The sequence below is a fragment of the Pseudopipra pipra genome, chromosome 1 (assembly GCF_036250125.1).
Source record: "Pseudopipra pipra isolate bDixPip1 chromosome 1, bDixPip1.hap1, whole genome shotgun sequence".
Taxonomy (NCBI): Eukaryota; Metazoa; Chordata; class Aves; order Passeriformes; family Pipridae; genus Pseudopipra; species Pseudopipra pipra.
The window spans coordinates 21,729,520-21,744,691 of record NC_087549.1 but is presented as its reverse complement, the minus strand read 5'-3'; the positions used below and the strand labels follow the sequence as shown (position 1 = coordinate 21,744,691).

At 36.9% G+C, this 15,172-nt stretch overlaps 1 protein-coding gene across 2 annotated transcripts in view; it reads left to right on the top strand.

Annotated features, from left to right (window-relative positions):
- VPS13B (vacuolar protein sorting 13 homolog B) overlaps positions 1 to 15,172 on the top strand; it is a 425,569-nt gene that overhangs the window by 291,021 nt on the left and 119,376 nt on the right. The gene's annotated exons all lie outside the window — the stretch shown is intronic.

Here is a 15,172-nt window from a genome sequence, read left to right as displayed (position 1 = left end):
CATTAGAATACAGTAGGTCTTGCACAAATGAGATGCTTAAAAAGTTACTTCTTCCATCAAAAGCATATGAAAAAAAATCTTGTTAAAGTTGAGGAGCAACTCTGTTTAATGATTGAGATGATGAAGTGTGGACTCACATGTGCTGGCAAAATGGTCATACAAAGAATGACCTGGGACTTGAAGTTTCTGGTTGGAATTTTTCTTCATAGCTGATATATATTTCAAACATAATTTGCAGTCAGAGCCAATAGGCAATGGACACAAGCTGTCATTCACCTGGGGGAAGTGTTGAGCAAAAACGGGGAAACCTGCTGTGGGCAGATCTTTGTTTTCTTTCAGAAATTCTAGGCATGACCTGCTGGCTAATATTTTTTGCTTTGGTAAAACCTGCTTTGAGGTATTTGACCTTTGAGCACTCCATCTAGGCTGCACAAGCACTGGCCACAAGAGTGTTTGTCAGCCTGTCAGATGATATTTTGCTTCTAGACCTGGCTCATGGCCAATCATTTTGAATAAACCCCATCAACAGATGTGGCATGTTCCATAGGGCGAACCCCTGTGTTCTGATAAATTGCAACAACAACCGACTGGCTTCCTGAATAAATGATATTAATACTGGGGGGGGGGGAGAAAAAGTTGTTTCAACTTCGGCATTTTGTTCTTTTACCACAAAAACTAGTATAAATATTGGATATTTCAAAGTAAGCAGAGTGTTACTTGTATTCATCCCAATAATGGGAAAGACTGGGGTAAGTACAGCTTCTATGTGCTCAGATACCCAAATAATTAAGCAAATACTTGAGTGAGTAAGAGGCAGCATGCTAATTACAATGAACTAATTGTTAACTGAGAGGTCTCCAAAATGGAGAAGGTGTAAAAAACTCACATATAGCAGCTGATTCCTTTCTAGCCTGGTTGAATCAGACTGTGTACTGATTTGTCATTTTAAAGATATTGCAGTAACATTTGCAGAAGGTATAAGTCATTCTCTGTCACTGCAGATTAGGCTTAAAAAGGCATTTATGATAAATTATAAAACCCTGCAATATGCCGGTTTAGGAAGTCTGGAAGATTACAGTAAACAAGTATTTCTCTGTGCTTTATTTATGCTTTTTTCTCGAAGCATCCAGTTATGTCTGCTATTAGAGAACAGGAGTCTAAAAGGGTCTTTGATCTGACTCAGTAGGACTGTTCTTATGTTCTTTTGTAGTTTATTTCTGTTTATGGTAATCTCATCAACCTTCTGTTGTTTCTATAACTTCACTGTAAGATAAAGAACATGATCAGCAGGAGGTATGTACAAAAGTGCTATTACAATTGTATCACACATAAAATTTGAAGGAATGATAGCTGGTGGAGTTAATAACACTTTTTCTTGCTGATGGTACTTTAGCAGAGTGAGCTCTTCAGTGATGAGCAATTTAATTAAACTTAAGTTAAGGCTATCAATTACTTATGTGGAGAATGAAAAAAAGTCAAATGGTACCATATTTTTTGTTGAAAACAAACATAACTTAGTTTTCCATTTGTATTTTGTTTAGAAAAAATAACAATCAGAAAACTGGTAAAACAAGTTCCAGATAATACTACTTAAGAAGCCAGACAGCCAAAGTGTGAAATGGGAGATGCACATGTTGCACAGATGTTGTGTTGACTGGCTAGTATCCTTATGGAAGCTTGTGTAATTGGAAGTATTTTTAGTATGTTGAAACTTTGAGAAGTTGGCATCCTCATTTACAAGTTTCTTTTGTCTTGTAATTACTGAAATCTAAGGTAATAAGTGTTAAAGAGCCAAAACAGTCTTGGTTTCTGTATTTTATATAGATCAGTTGAATTTAGGTATGTTTTGATATCCTAAAGGGTGTTGGGGCATAAAAAAAGGTAATGCTGTGTAAAGATAACTTTTTGAGGATTTAAAAACTTTTTTCATTATACATTTGAAATTTGTTGCAATGACTGAACAGAACAAACTTAGTGTATGATATTAGTGATGTCCCAGAAACAGTAGGCATTGAAATGTGAGCCAATAAAATGAGAGAATATGTCTGAGAGAATTCTTTCTGGTAGCTTGCACAATTACTGATCAGGTCTTGTGTACCTGGTCAGTTCTGCCCCATGTTTTAAAGCTTTGAATTTTCATTTCAGGGAATAGCAGATTGCACAGCATGTAGTACCATAACTTTGATATCATGGGGTATGAGATGCTTTCTGGTAGGCCAGCACTACAGTAATTGGAGAATCATAAATTTATTGCAGTTAGGGTTAATATACTTAATTTATTGATAACATTGTTAGCAACAGTCTCATGACCTGGGATGTATGGACTGTATTTTTGCATGAATAATCAGTAAATATTGCTTTTCTTTTATGATTGTACATTTCAAAGCATGAGATATGTAGTGAGTTGACCCTGGCTGGATGCCAGGTACCCACTAAAAGCCACTCTCCCACTCCCCTCTGCAACTGGACAGAGGAGAGAAAAAAACACAGCTAAGGATTCGTGAGTAGAGATAAGAGCTGGGAGAGGTCACTTACTGATCACCATCACAGGCAAAACAGACTCAAAGTGGGGTTATTACTTAAGTTTATTACTAATAGGATCAGAGCAAAACAGTGGGAAGTAAAATAATCTTAGAAACACCTTCCCCCCACCGCTCCTTCCTTGCAGTTCAGGGGGACAGGGAATGGGGGTTACATACAGTTGTTTCTGTGCTGCTCAGGAAGAGGAGTCCTTTCCGTGCTTCTGTGGGGTCTCTCCCATGGGAGACAGTCCTTGATGGACCTCTCCAGTGTGAGTCCATCCCACAGGCAACAGTTCTTCCCAAACTGCTGTCCCGTGGGTCACTCCTCCATGGGGTGCAGTCCTTCATGAATGAGCTGTACCGGAGTGGGTCCCCCACAGGGCCACAAGTCCTACCCAGTCAAAACCTGCTCCAGCGTGGGCTTCTCTCTCCACGGGTTGCAGGTCTCTGGCAGGACCCTGCTCCATCTTGGACCTCCCACGGCGCCACAGCCTCCTTCAGATATCCACCTGCTCCAGCATGGGTTCCTCCATGGGCTGCAGGTGGGTCTCTGCACCCCGATGGTCCTCCATGGGCTGCAGGGGCACAGCTGCTCCACCATGGTCTGCACCACGGGCTGCAGGGGCCACAGCTCCAGCACCTGGAGCACCTCCTGCCCCTCCTTCTGCACTGACCTTGGTGTCTACTTTGTTGTTCCCATGTTCTCACTCCACTTTTGCCTGACTGGAGTTCTTCCTACGCAACAACCTTCTGTTCTTAAATACGTTATCAGAGAGGTGTTACTATTACTCCTAATTGGCTTGGCCTTGGCCAGTGGCAGGAAGCCCATCCTGGAGCTGGCTGGCATTGGCTCTGCCAGGCAGGGGAAGCTTCTGGCAGCTTCTGACAGAAGCCACCCCTGTAGCTACCAACCTAGCTGCAGCAACCCACTTCAAGATATTATGAACCTTCTAGTTAGATTACAAAATGTAAAGTTTCAGATAACAGAAACAAAGAAATAAGGTAAAGGGAAAGTAACAAAATTTGGATTATTTAGATTTGAAGCGCTTTGACAGGTTCTCAAGGACAACCCGTTGACAGGGTTAGTTTAAGATTAGGCTCGATTATTCTCACTGCATTTGTTTTATGGCTTTGGAAATAATGTGATACATCCAGAGAAGCATTTTTGCAGTTGAAAAGGATTGCAGAAAGTTGTAGTTTCTAAGCACACACCACAACTAGGTCTCCAAAGCAGCTCTAATTTGTGTCACCAGCATTAGGAAATGTCTTTTGCATTCATTCCTGCATAGTGAGGCCACTTCTGTGTACTTTAAATCCAGACTGTGCCTTGTACATTCCACATGAATTTGTAAAAGACAGTAACTTCCATAACCTAAAAGCTCATGAAGGTTTGGTAAGGAGGAATGGCATTTAATGTCAATCTGGGTAATGTCCTTAGAACGTGAAAAGGGAACATTAAGAACTAGGAAACAAAGGAAAATCTATTTTTCTGTAAATATGTGACCTTCGCTTTCTATCCTAGAATTACTAGGAAAAAAAGAATGTTTCAAACTGATTCTTGCAAAAAAATGGCTCTTTGGGGAAATCTTCATGCTTAGATCCTGCAAATACAAAATTAAAGTGAAAAAAAAAGGGTTTATGGTCTCTGAGACACAAAGTTAAGAAAATTTTTATTTTACAATGAAGTGTCTGTTCAATAAGATGAAATAAGATAGATATTAAACCTATAAGGTAAAGAATTCTTAGTGTGGTAAAACCAGATTTGAAACTGTGGATTCAAAGTGTATTTCCCATTTGCTAGGAAGAAACTGGTTTGTCCTGCTGTTTTTTGATGTCCACAAGCACACAAACTATGGGGGAAAAAAACAGAAATTTGTATCCCATAACTATTTAAACACTTCATGATTCAGGACCCATTTCTCTGATATTTTCGTTAATGTCTTCTGTGACCAGTTAAATTAAGGTGCTAAGATGTTCATGCATACCAAGATTTCACAGAAAATATAGCTGGGGAGAAATTTACACAAAACAACAATCTGCAAATATGTTTGTGAATTAGAGGCATGCTTCCAAATCTTCCTTTCATGGACGCTCCAAAGAATATTTCTTCAGCACAAAAAGATATTTTGTATTGTTAATTAAAGGAAAAATACAAGTATTTCCCTGGAATACTGTGAAGCTTCATATCAATAGGATTTAAAGAGTCTCATGCTGGAACATAGCTAATGGGAAAACACCTCATAGGGATTGTGATTATTTTCTGGAAAAAAGAAGTTATAACAGCAAAATAAAATACTTACAGTAAGACGGAAAGAAAAGCAAAAAAACAACAAACCTATAGTGTTGTTTTTCCTCTGTGTTCTCATCAATACTACTTAATGTCTGAAGGTTTAGGGTTTTTTTCTTTCCTGTTTTGGTATTTTTCTAAGTGTTTTAAGATGGACCCTCATGGGATAGAACAATTTTTACATGAGTGTTAAGTGCAAGTGAGGATTCAGTTCACCTTTTTCTTCTTTCTGTAGCCTACAGTACTCGATTATCCGAACCAGACCTTCATGATCAATGAATTGCATTTCTTCTGTCTCATACTATCCTTAATGGAATAGTCTAAAATACATAAACATTCTGTCCAATTTCTGTATTGCATACCCTGCCTAGGAATATTTTGAAGACAACTTGTGAATTATTTTTATTATTACCTAAAATATCATTGTACTTCCTTGTCAAATTAAAATAACTAAATGGTATGTAAAGTTAATTTAAAATTTTACCATTTCTGATCATTTAATGTATCAGTCAAAAAAATCTGAGATATTCATTACAGAGATAATAAAAATATTGCCATTAAAAAGGTCCAAAATTCAAACTGTTCTTTAAATTAGAACATGTGCAAGAAATCATATTGGTTCATTTTTGAAAAAAAAAAAAAAGAATCAGAAAACCATGAACTATGTAAGAATTATTATAGTTTTGCCATAAATAACAAGTATAGTTGATTGTTGACATGTAGGCAAGACAAAATCAATGAAGACAAGGCAGTGATTAAAACTCACCCTGAGGAGTAGTAGTGTGAGAGAACACGTGCTTGGACTTTCTCACAGTATGGACATTGAATGTGTCATAGTGATGATTTGCTTAATCGTCTGATGAGGAGACGAAAGTTTAAATGTTGGGTCACACGATGTAGGACTGAGGGTCCTGCATGCTTTGATCTTGACTAATCTTCTCCTTTGAGTCATCTAATGCTTGTATACAGTACAGTTTGATGCTGTGGTAACATTACCTTTAGACAGCACCAGTTACACTTTCTTCCCTGCATGGAACATCACCTGCTAGGTGCAGAAAACTTGATTCTTGACAGCAATTATAAACACATGGATTCTGTAATTTCCTTCATTTTAAAGTGAAATAAGATTTTTTTTTTCTTAAAGGGAAAGATGAGGAATAAAAGGAGAAAGGATAGTTGAGGCCAATAAACAGTTCATTGAAGTTATAGACAGTGGGCAGTTTTGATTTTGAAGTTCTGTTTTCTTTGTGGAAGGATCCTCACTTTTTTTTCTGGCGTTCCCTTGTGAGAAACAATTTTTTTCATGCATTTTAACCTGTTTTTAGATGTAAATAAAGCTAACGATACTATCTCTGTATGTCAATCATCCTTAAATAATATATATTAAATATTTTGTGTTCTCAACCAAATTAAAAAGCAGAATAGAAGTCTCAATGTTAATTAATTTTTTTATCTGTTTTGTAAAAAAACAGGAAGTGAATGATGAGAAACCAAAACAGGTGCTGCCACTGAGGGAAAGCCATTATTCAGTAGTTGGCATTAGTCACCGTTCAGACACTTGTGTGTCTTGTATGGACTGAGTAGTTAACTAGGGATAGATATACTGCTTAATTTCATATTGATTTTCTTAAGGCCAGAATTTTCCTGTAGTAATATCCTGTCTATTAAGCAATGAGGCATAATTTTTCAGAGTGTACTGCTGGTAATTGTATTAGCTACCTTCCTAATTTTTCGTTTTTTCTGGCCAGCTATAGTCTGTCTTCAGATTCAGGTAATGCCACAGCATCCAAGACTGTCTAGTAGAATGATACATCCTATAACTTGATACCTAAAATGGAAGGGGAAAAAACCACTCCAAACAACATTAGTGTAGATAAGACAGAGAGCAGCTCTGTAATGAAGGCCTTGAGGTACACAGGCACACCCCTTCATACAGAATTCTTACACTTTTGTATCTTTAACTAATTATCATACCTAGCGGGGACAGCCAACCCAAAACCCCATTTTGCCCTGGTACCATGCTCAGACCTGCCCCACTGGAACTCCTCCAAGTGTTCCGGGCCTTCTATCTTGTTTTGTCTACCATGTAACTTATTATTCCAGTCCGGGTGGATATCCCAACAGAATGTCCTTGCTAAAATCTATTACCTTGAAAAGACAGTTAAAAGACAGTTAAACCAAAGCTCAAGAATGCAACTGTGAGGAAGTAGCTGTCCAAAGTGAAAGAAAACTACATGGCTACAATAAAATCTACAAAAAGCTAAAAATCTTTAGGCATCAAACTCCTGCCTGAGATTTTGTCAGGAAACAAGTATGGCTATTTTCTCACAAACGCATTTTTCTGTTCTATCAGAAATTCATTAGTGTTTCATGCTGTTTGATGAAAGACAAGAATACTTGCATGAACACAGTTTAATTAGTAGTGAGTTTAAACACAAAAGAGCATAGCCTTCTATGTATGCAAAATCAAATGGATGCGAAGATATCCAGGAAGTCCAGGTTATGTTATAGGACAGAGTTGAGTGGGGGTTCTGTTTCTTCTGAAATTAATTTGGATGAGTCTGAGCTGCAATGGTGTCCTTGGGCCATTAACAAGTAGTTGTATGCTGGGCAGGATTACCTATAACTATTTTATAGTTTAATAATTTTCTAATGTTTGAAACTAAAAAAGAAAAGAACTCTAGTCTATAATCAGAATTTTTTATTCATTAGACCTTTGTAAAAGAATGGCATCTGAATCAGTCTCACCTAAATCTGAAAATCTATGTTCTGCAGCACCTTTGTAAGATGGTGAATATTTCATAGTAAGGTGACATACATTTCCCATTTCTAGTCATGTTAAAGACCTGAAACCTTGACGTGTGAAAGGAAGCTGTATGAGTTAATTTGTCTGTTTGGTTTTTTTCAGATACATAATAACATGAAGATTTGTGTAGGAAAAGTTAGCACATTTAAGACCTATGTATGCATAGATTTGATGGACAAAATTGGCACCATGCTGTTTTAAACATAATCATGTAGCTCAGTACTGTCAGAGAGAGTGCCAAAACTGTAACTTTTTGAGAATGCCAATAAAAACCCTTAGCTGGAATAGCTGAATAATACTTGCATCATTTTCCTGGTAGTTTTACCACTACTTGGGTTCCCACATAGCCACTTGTCGGATGTTTTCCTGAAAATAAAAGGTCTTTTGGTTAGTTCAAGGACACTATCAAAATAAAGCCCTTGCCAGTATCCTGAGTCACTGCCATACCATGTTTCCGTTCCTTGGGAAGCTTTGTGTCATCATTTGATTTTCTTGCAAAAACCAGCAGGGAGTTATCTTTTTGAAAGTCTGTGCAGTACTTCTTGATACTTCTTAGGAGCAAACATTTCCATGCCAGTACAAACCTACATGCAATTCTTATATTGAGTAAATGGCTGTGGTTTTTCTAAGACTCTTCAAAGCAGAAATCTTAGTTTTCAATAAAGGAAAAAAGAGGTGTAGGACCAAAGTAAATTCACACTAAAATAGGAAGCCTTAAGAGGCAGTGTCCATTTTGTGGATATGAAGGCAAAGCACATGAGGTTTACTCAAAAGGACATATGCATGTGCATGCATGCACAGAGGTTTGACATGGTGAAAACCTCTCACGACAGAAGATTTTAAGTTGTGTATTAGCCTGGAACTTTTAGAAATGTACAATGTACACCCAGAAGAATGACTCTAGAACCACCACCGAGAAGCCCAGGATGAAGAAGGACCAATGGATGCCACTGCATTTTCTTCTTGATTACTCTCTCTCTCTCGCTTGCTCTCTCTTAATCTCTATCTCTCACACACACATACATCCTTTTCTGTTTCTTTCTATCTCTCTACATCACGTTTACTGTTAAATAAAACCTGTGTTATTGGCTTCGGCTTGTGATCTCATTTGGAACTTAATCGGATCATAACACATGGGCTGCCAGCTTTTCAAGGAGAATGCCATGGGAGAGAGTATCAACGACTTTGCTGAAGTCCAGGTAGACTACATCCGTAGCCTTCCCCTCATCCACTAGGCAGGTCACCTTGTCATAAAAGGAGATCAAATTGGTCACACAGGACCTGCCTTTCCTAAACCCATGACGGCTGGGCTTGATCCCCTGGTTGTCTTATATGTGCCATATGAATGTTGTGCAAGGTGGAGTTTCAACTACTGCTTTTGAAAGTGTCCAAATGAAATATGCAAGCTGAAAAATGTTGCTGTTCCTTGGCTTTAAAAAGAAAAACAAAAGAAAACAAAAACCAGAAGAGAATGTGAAAAATAAGCAAACTCTCACCATGTCTAAAGTAAATATGCAGGTGTATTTTAATCCATGGTTTTTTGCATAAAAGCAGAGATAATAACTTAAAATTCTGAATTTAAATTTTAAAAACTACATAAAAAAAAGTTAATGCTTTTAGTAAAAATATTAGTGAAAAAATACTGTGGAAAAAAAATACTCTGCCAGATTTCAGCCTGGTCTTTTTAAATTGAAATCCTTTATTTGGAAAGGAAAAAAATGGACTCAAGTTTCTTACTGGCCTTTCATAGGATAGCAAAATAAACACATTGTTTGTATTAACATTAAAAAAATAATTTTGTTGGCATTAGAAAGGATTTAGCACTTGCATATACCCATGTTACAATTGGAACATTTAGTACAGCTTTGATTTATGAATATTTGCATCAGTGTTGAACAGAATGTAGCCTCTTATTTTACTTTTAAAGAGCTGGAAAACATAGCACAAAAAAGCTGAGTTTGAGTCCGTATTGCTCCTTGCCATCACATCTTTCACATAATTCCTGCAGTATTGTGAAAACGACATTGAATTCCCATCAGAAGTATTTCTGTATTTGTTTTGCAACAAATTCTACCTAAAAAGAAAACTCCTTAGTTGAAAAAAAACGCCCACATTTGATTTTTATATGAAATAAACTACTTTAGACATTTCTGCTATTTTTGGTGCCTCATTTTGGCTTGATTTAATAGTTCCCTTTTTGGAGGATAGCTTTAGATTCGTGTTATCCAGAACTCTTTCTGCAGCTGGATTGATACCAGTAGAAGTAACTCTGTCTAGATTTAATTGCAGGTCTGAAGTTTTTATTTGGAACTTTATTAGACTGGAAGACATAATTTAGCAGTCAAATATGTTTGCGTGTGTGTCTTTCATTATATTTTCCATGTGAGATTAATGTGTCAAGTTACAAAATAATTTTGATAATGGTCAGAATTAAAATCAATCATTTAACTCATATGCAAAACATAATAAAATTGTTTTAGTTGAAGTGTTCAGTAGAGCAATGTGACAAACAAAAAAAGGGTTATCTTTATAACAACGATACATCAACTGGATTTCTAAACTATTGGAAACTCTTCAGTGGAATAGATGAAGTACTTAGAACAAAGCCAGGAAGAAGCTATGCAGTGTTTTCTTTGTCATTCCAATTTAAGCACAATGGAAAACAAAAATGGAACATATTCCTTTTCTATAGTTCAGTTTGTGCGGTAGGCAAGATTTTTATTTCCATGTAAATATTACTACTTTTTAGCAAAATAAATAAAACTAGGTCACATGCAACAGTGAGGGAGCAGATGTGATTGGCACTTTGATTTTGTGGTTTCACACTTGTGAGTCTTTCCATAACTTATGTAATGTGAAGCATGATCTCATGATTGGCTGAGGGGTTTTGATCAGAGTTAAGAAATGGCTGGAAATTTTACTTCAATAGTGTCATTATGTAACCATAATTAATATGAGAAGCTGGAAAAGTTATGCAGATGTAGATGCTTTTCATCTAGAGCAGTTGCACTTCCAAAGACTCCTTACAGTTATTCTATTAATTAAGGAATTTTACTGTCAAGTATCACAAAAAGAACATAAAACTGGTATAAATGTTTATAGTGCAATTTGGATGTGCTTATGTTTCTTATTGTTGAAAATTCTTGAGAGATTAAGAAATGTAATGTAGAAATGCTGCCAATTCTAAAACACCTCTCTTTGATCGGGAAAATGTCTTAATTATTGATCTAAAGTGTTAGGTTTTGTGTTTACCTTGATTTTATTCCCGCTCTTTATGCAGTAAAAACTTTGAAAACGTGTCTCTACCGTCTAAATACATTGATCAGAAATGGAAAATATAAACAAGTCTTACCTCTTAACGTTGTTAAGATGGCAGTGACCTCAGATGGGACTGCTTGCCAATTTTGAAAAGAAAATCTATTTATTTATCGTTGATTTCATCATGTACTTACCTGTTTGTGTTCCACAGGACATGCCATTTCCATGCCCTATCTCTCGATAGATATATGTGTCATATGCCCTATTGAACTCGAGGGGTTAAGCTAGTCAAGTTACCTATCTCAACACATGAAAAGGAAGAATTAACCACAGTTCCCCAACTACTAGTGTAGCTTTCAACACCTTTTCTATGGTGTGTGGTATTGATAGGATATATAACTGTGAAAGAATGAGAAAGTGCACTAAAGTGGTCTAAGAAGTAAACTATCATCTTGATGTGTTTTTTCTAGCTATTGAAAACCTTTCTGTATTGCAACTCATCCTGACAGTGAGACTGTAGAATTCCTCTGATTTAAGTAGCATCTGGTTATGCTCAAAGTTTTAAAGCTATTATCTCAGCATAAAATTTCAGCCTCCTATACTTTTTTCTTCACCAAACTATCCATTTTTAAGCCACAAATATTTTTCCAGTCCTTTCAGATTTTATCTAAAAGTATATTTTAACAGTATTTAAACAGTTCTTAAACAATAACAATTTATCTTGATAGATGACATGCTGTGTTTTTTCATTTTATTTTAATTAGCCATTGTGGAACCAAATTCCCTTTTGTTTTATTCCTTTGAATACTGTTTAATTATAGTTATCATGCCAAATATCTTAAAGGTTATTTTACCAATACAGTTTCATTTAACATAAGCCATGTGGAATCAATAGTCCTGTTTCCTAAAGTGAATGCTTGGAAAATCTTACATTCATATGTTAAGAGTACACATCCTTTCCTCATTAGCTGGAAAGTACAGGGATTTTGGCACAGGTTCTGTGTGGAAGCATTGTGCAGCTTTTATATGGATTTTGTTTTTAGCCTTTGATGACACTGTTTAGAATAGGAAGTATCTAATAAGTAAAGCATTTTGTCTAATGTGCTGCCAGTGTGTTTAATATATGCCTGGAGGTCTGAAACATTATCTTCTCCACTATAGTAATATGCATTTAATTCTCTGAAAGCAGAAGGTCGAACTTTTAAAAGGGACTCAAAGTACATTTTCAACTAAAATAATTTAAAACACATGGGAGAGGGGACCAAAGTAACGTACGGTTGGTTTTTATGGTTTAATCATGATCATGTTTATGCACACCAGTAGCTAATTAAAGAAAACTTTTATTGTTCGTTTTAAATGGGTTATGTAAAGAGTAAGAGAATTGATAAAATACAGCCCAATGATAAATGTTACCATTACATTTACTAACAGCAAGACGATATTGCTGTTCTTGACATCTTTAAAGTATTGGCCCATTTACTCCATAATACAGCGAAGAGCATTTTTAGAGTTGTTATACTGATAGTCGTTCCCTCTCATCCCCTTATCCCATTAGAGGAATACCTAAATGCTTCCCAAATATATTACTAGGTGTATTTTCATGTTAACTGTGAAACATGGTTGGAAGGCTCGATGCTCACTGAGCTGAAATTGATGCAAGAAGTTCCTGTGATCCTTCTGCACCTTTATTTTGTACCCAGTTGTGTTATATAAAGCTGTCTTGCAAATCATTACTCACTTGTTTCAACCTTTATAATATATGTGGTAAGACCATACGTAAGTCGAAGTTTCATTGTGGAACCGGGTGGCATGGAAAACTGTAATAGGATATGGTGTCTTTCACCTTTCAGGCCCTGGTTCATATTCCATACTGCTTAGTACTGAGCAGAAATTGCCATCTGAGTGCTGTTCAGTGACCTGCGTGAATTGATTTGGGGTCTCAGTAAAGTTTCTGTAGTCGAATGTCCACGTAACAGGAAACTCAGCAGTTGGGACCAATTAGCACCCTTGCAGCAGTCTGCACAGAGAAACTAGAGTCTGACTGGGGGTGGAGGCAGAGCTACTTTCTTACCTTCCTTGAGGTGCTTTACATAAACCATCACATTTGATAAATACTTAATCATAACAAGAGGCAGAAGAAAAGAAGTAGGCTTCAATTCAAATCTATTGAGGTGTGAGAAGAACAGATCCATTCAGAAATCAGAAGAACCGTGCTTTCTCCCTCCGCTTGGTCATACACGTGCAATGCTTTTCTCCTTGGAAGGTTATCATTTAGTGGATGGCGCTGTATTTTCATTTCCTCTAGCCAAGTCATGCATAACCTAAATGTCAGGTAGCTGCAGAAATTTCTGCTGCATAGCAGAGACCAGAGAATACCATGTAGTAACCATAAGAGTGTCATTCACTACAGAATCATGCTTTCTGAAAACATTTTTTATCAGACTCAACTGATGTCTGTGTAGCAATTAAAAATTACTGGTTTTAGCAGCATATGTCCTCAACTTCATTTCAGGCAGCATTTCCATGAAATGATAGGCAAGATTGTTTCACAGCTTCATCCTTTCTGCATTCTGCTTGCCTTCAATACACATAACCAGTAAAACCATCTGTACCAATTTTGAAAGTGCTGTCAGTGCAGGATACGGGTGAAGCACTTTATAGTTTACCAGGCAGAGAGGCTGAGGTGTAAATAGCCTAACTTTCCTAGGATATCAGGAGGAATGAGGATTTCTTGGCTCATAATGTAGTGATTCATTAAAATGGTCTCTAGTTATTTTTACAGAGGCTGCATTAAAAGTGGTATCACATTTACAAGTCAGTGATATGAGTCTGCCATAGAAAACAGCCGCAAAGAATTTTATTGGTTATTTGAAAAATATGTACATGAGTGAATCTGAAAAGATTGTAACCAGAGCTGGCAAAAACCTTTTCAAAGAAAATCTCAGCTAGTTAATGGTTCTGTTTTAGGATTTCCTCTGTAATACTTTTTCTAGTATGTTCATTCCTTTAAAGAAAAGGAGAGGTGATTGCTGCCTTTGTTCTGTAAAGCACAATATAAAGGAACCTTAACTGCTTTTCTTCACCTCCCCCATAACCACATTTCTATTAATATTGCTGCATAAAGACCGCAGAAATTTGAAGAAATTCAGTAATTCACTGCCCTTCATTCCTATAGTTAAGCTGCTGATAAATTATGTAAATACTTGTAATTCATTATTCTATTTTGAAGAGGTAGTTAAGGTACAGTTTGTCCTAGTTTATACCTCCCTTTTCAAAGATTCGTTAGGGAGTGGAGAAGACAAGAAGTAACTATTGAAGTAGGTCCTGGAACATAGAAATTAAATCATTGAGTCAATGTGCAGTGTCAGCCAAAAGAACCCAACAAAAATGCTGGATATCAAGATGGAGACTGAGAACAAGACAGAAGGCGTCATTTTATTACTATATAAAACCATAGTGATTCCACTTCTTGAATGCTTTGTAGAGTACTCAAAAAGTGCGTAGTGGAGTTATAGAAGTAGAGAAGGGAAATTAAAAAGATTAAAGGTACTGGAGCAACTTCTTTGGGAGGAGAGACTAAAAAGGCTGGGATATCCCTTTCTGGAGAGGAGACGACTGAGGGAGGTTGTGATTACAGTTTACAAAGTTGTAGCAACACTAATAAAGCTGGAGATGGACCTATTCAATAAATGTACTACAAAGATCAGGGAAATGCAGTGTCATGAGGAGGAGATGGTTTAAAGCAATTTAAATAAAAAATTGGAACTTGTTGCCCCTGAAGATTGTGGAGGACAGACATTGTCAGTGTATTCAAAAAGGAATAGGATGAATTCATGGACAAGAAGTCCAGAAACAGTTACTAAAATGACCACACAGAAATGTACCACTGGCATCCTACATGCAACAGCTGTGGATGCCTGGGGAGTAAGAGAGGAACAGATTGCGGGAAGTGACCAGGGTTCACAGTCTGTCTCAACAGTCTCCTCCTGGTGCTATAGGAAGCAGCGTACTGGGCTGGATGGGTCAGGAATCCTACTGAGTTGGACATTTCTTATGTTAGCTCCTATACAGAGCAGAGCAGACACTTCTAGGCAGCACAGATGGACTCGTTAGTTATGCTATGGAAGCTATACAGGGTGAATGCATGACTCTAAACTCCGTGTGAATCTGAGGAATTGGTCATACCTCATTATGATGATGATTATAATTGAATTTCTGCAGATTTTCTTTTAACGAAGGATTTTGGTATATGTTCACCACCTTGTCCTCAAGCTCGTGATAGGATTTCTACTTGTTTCA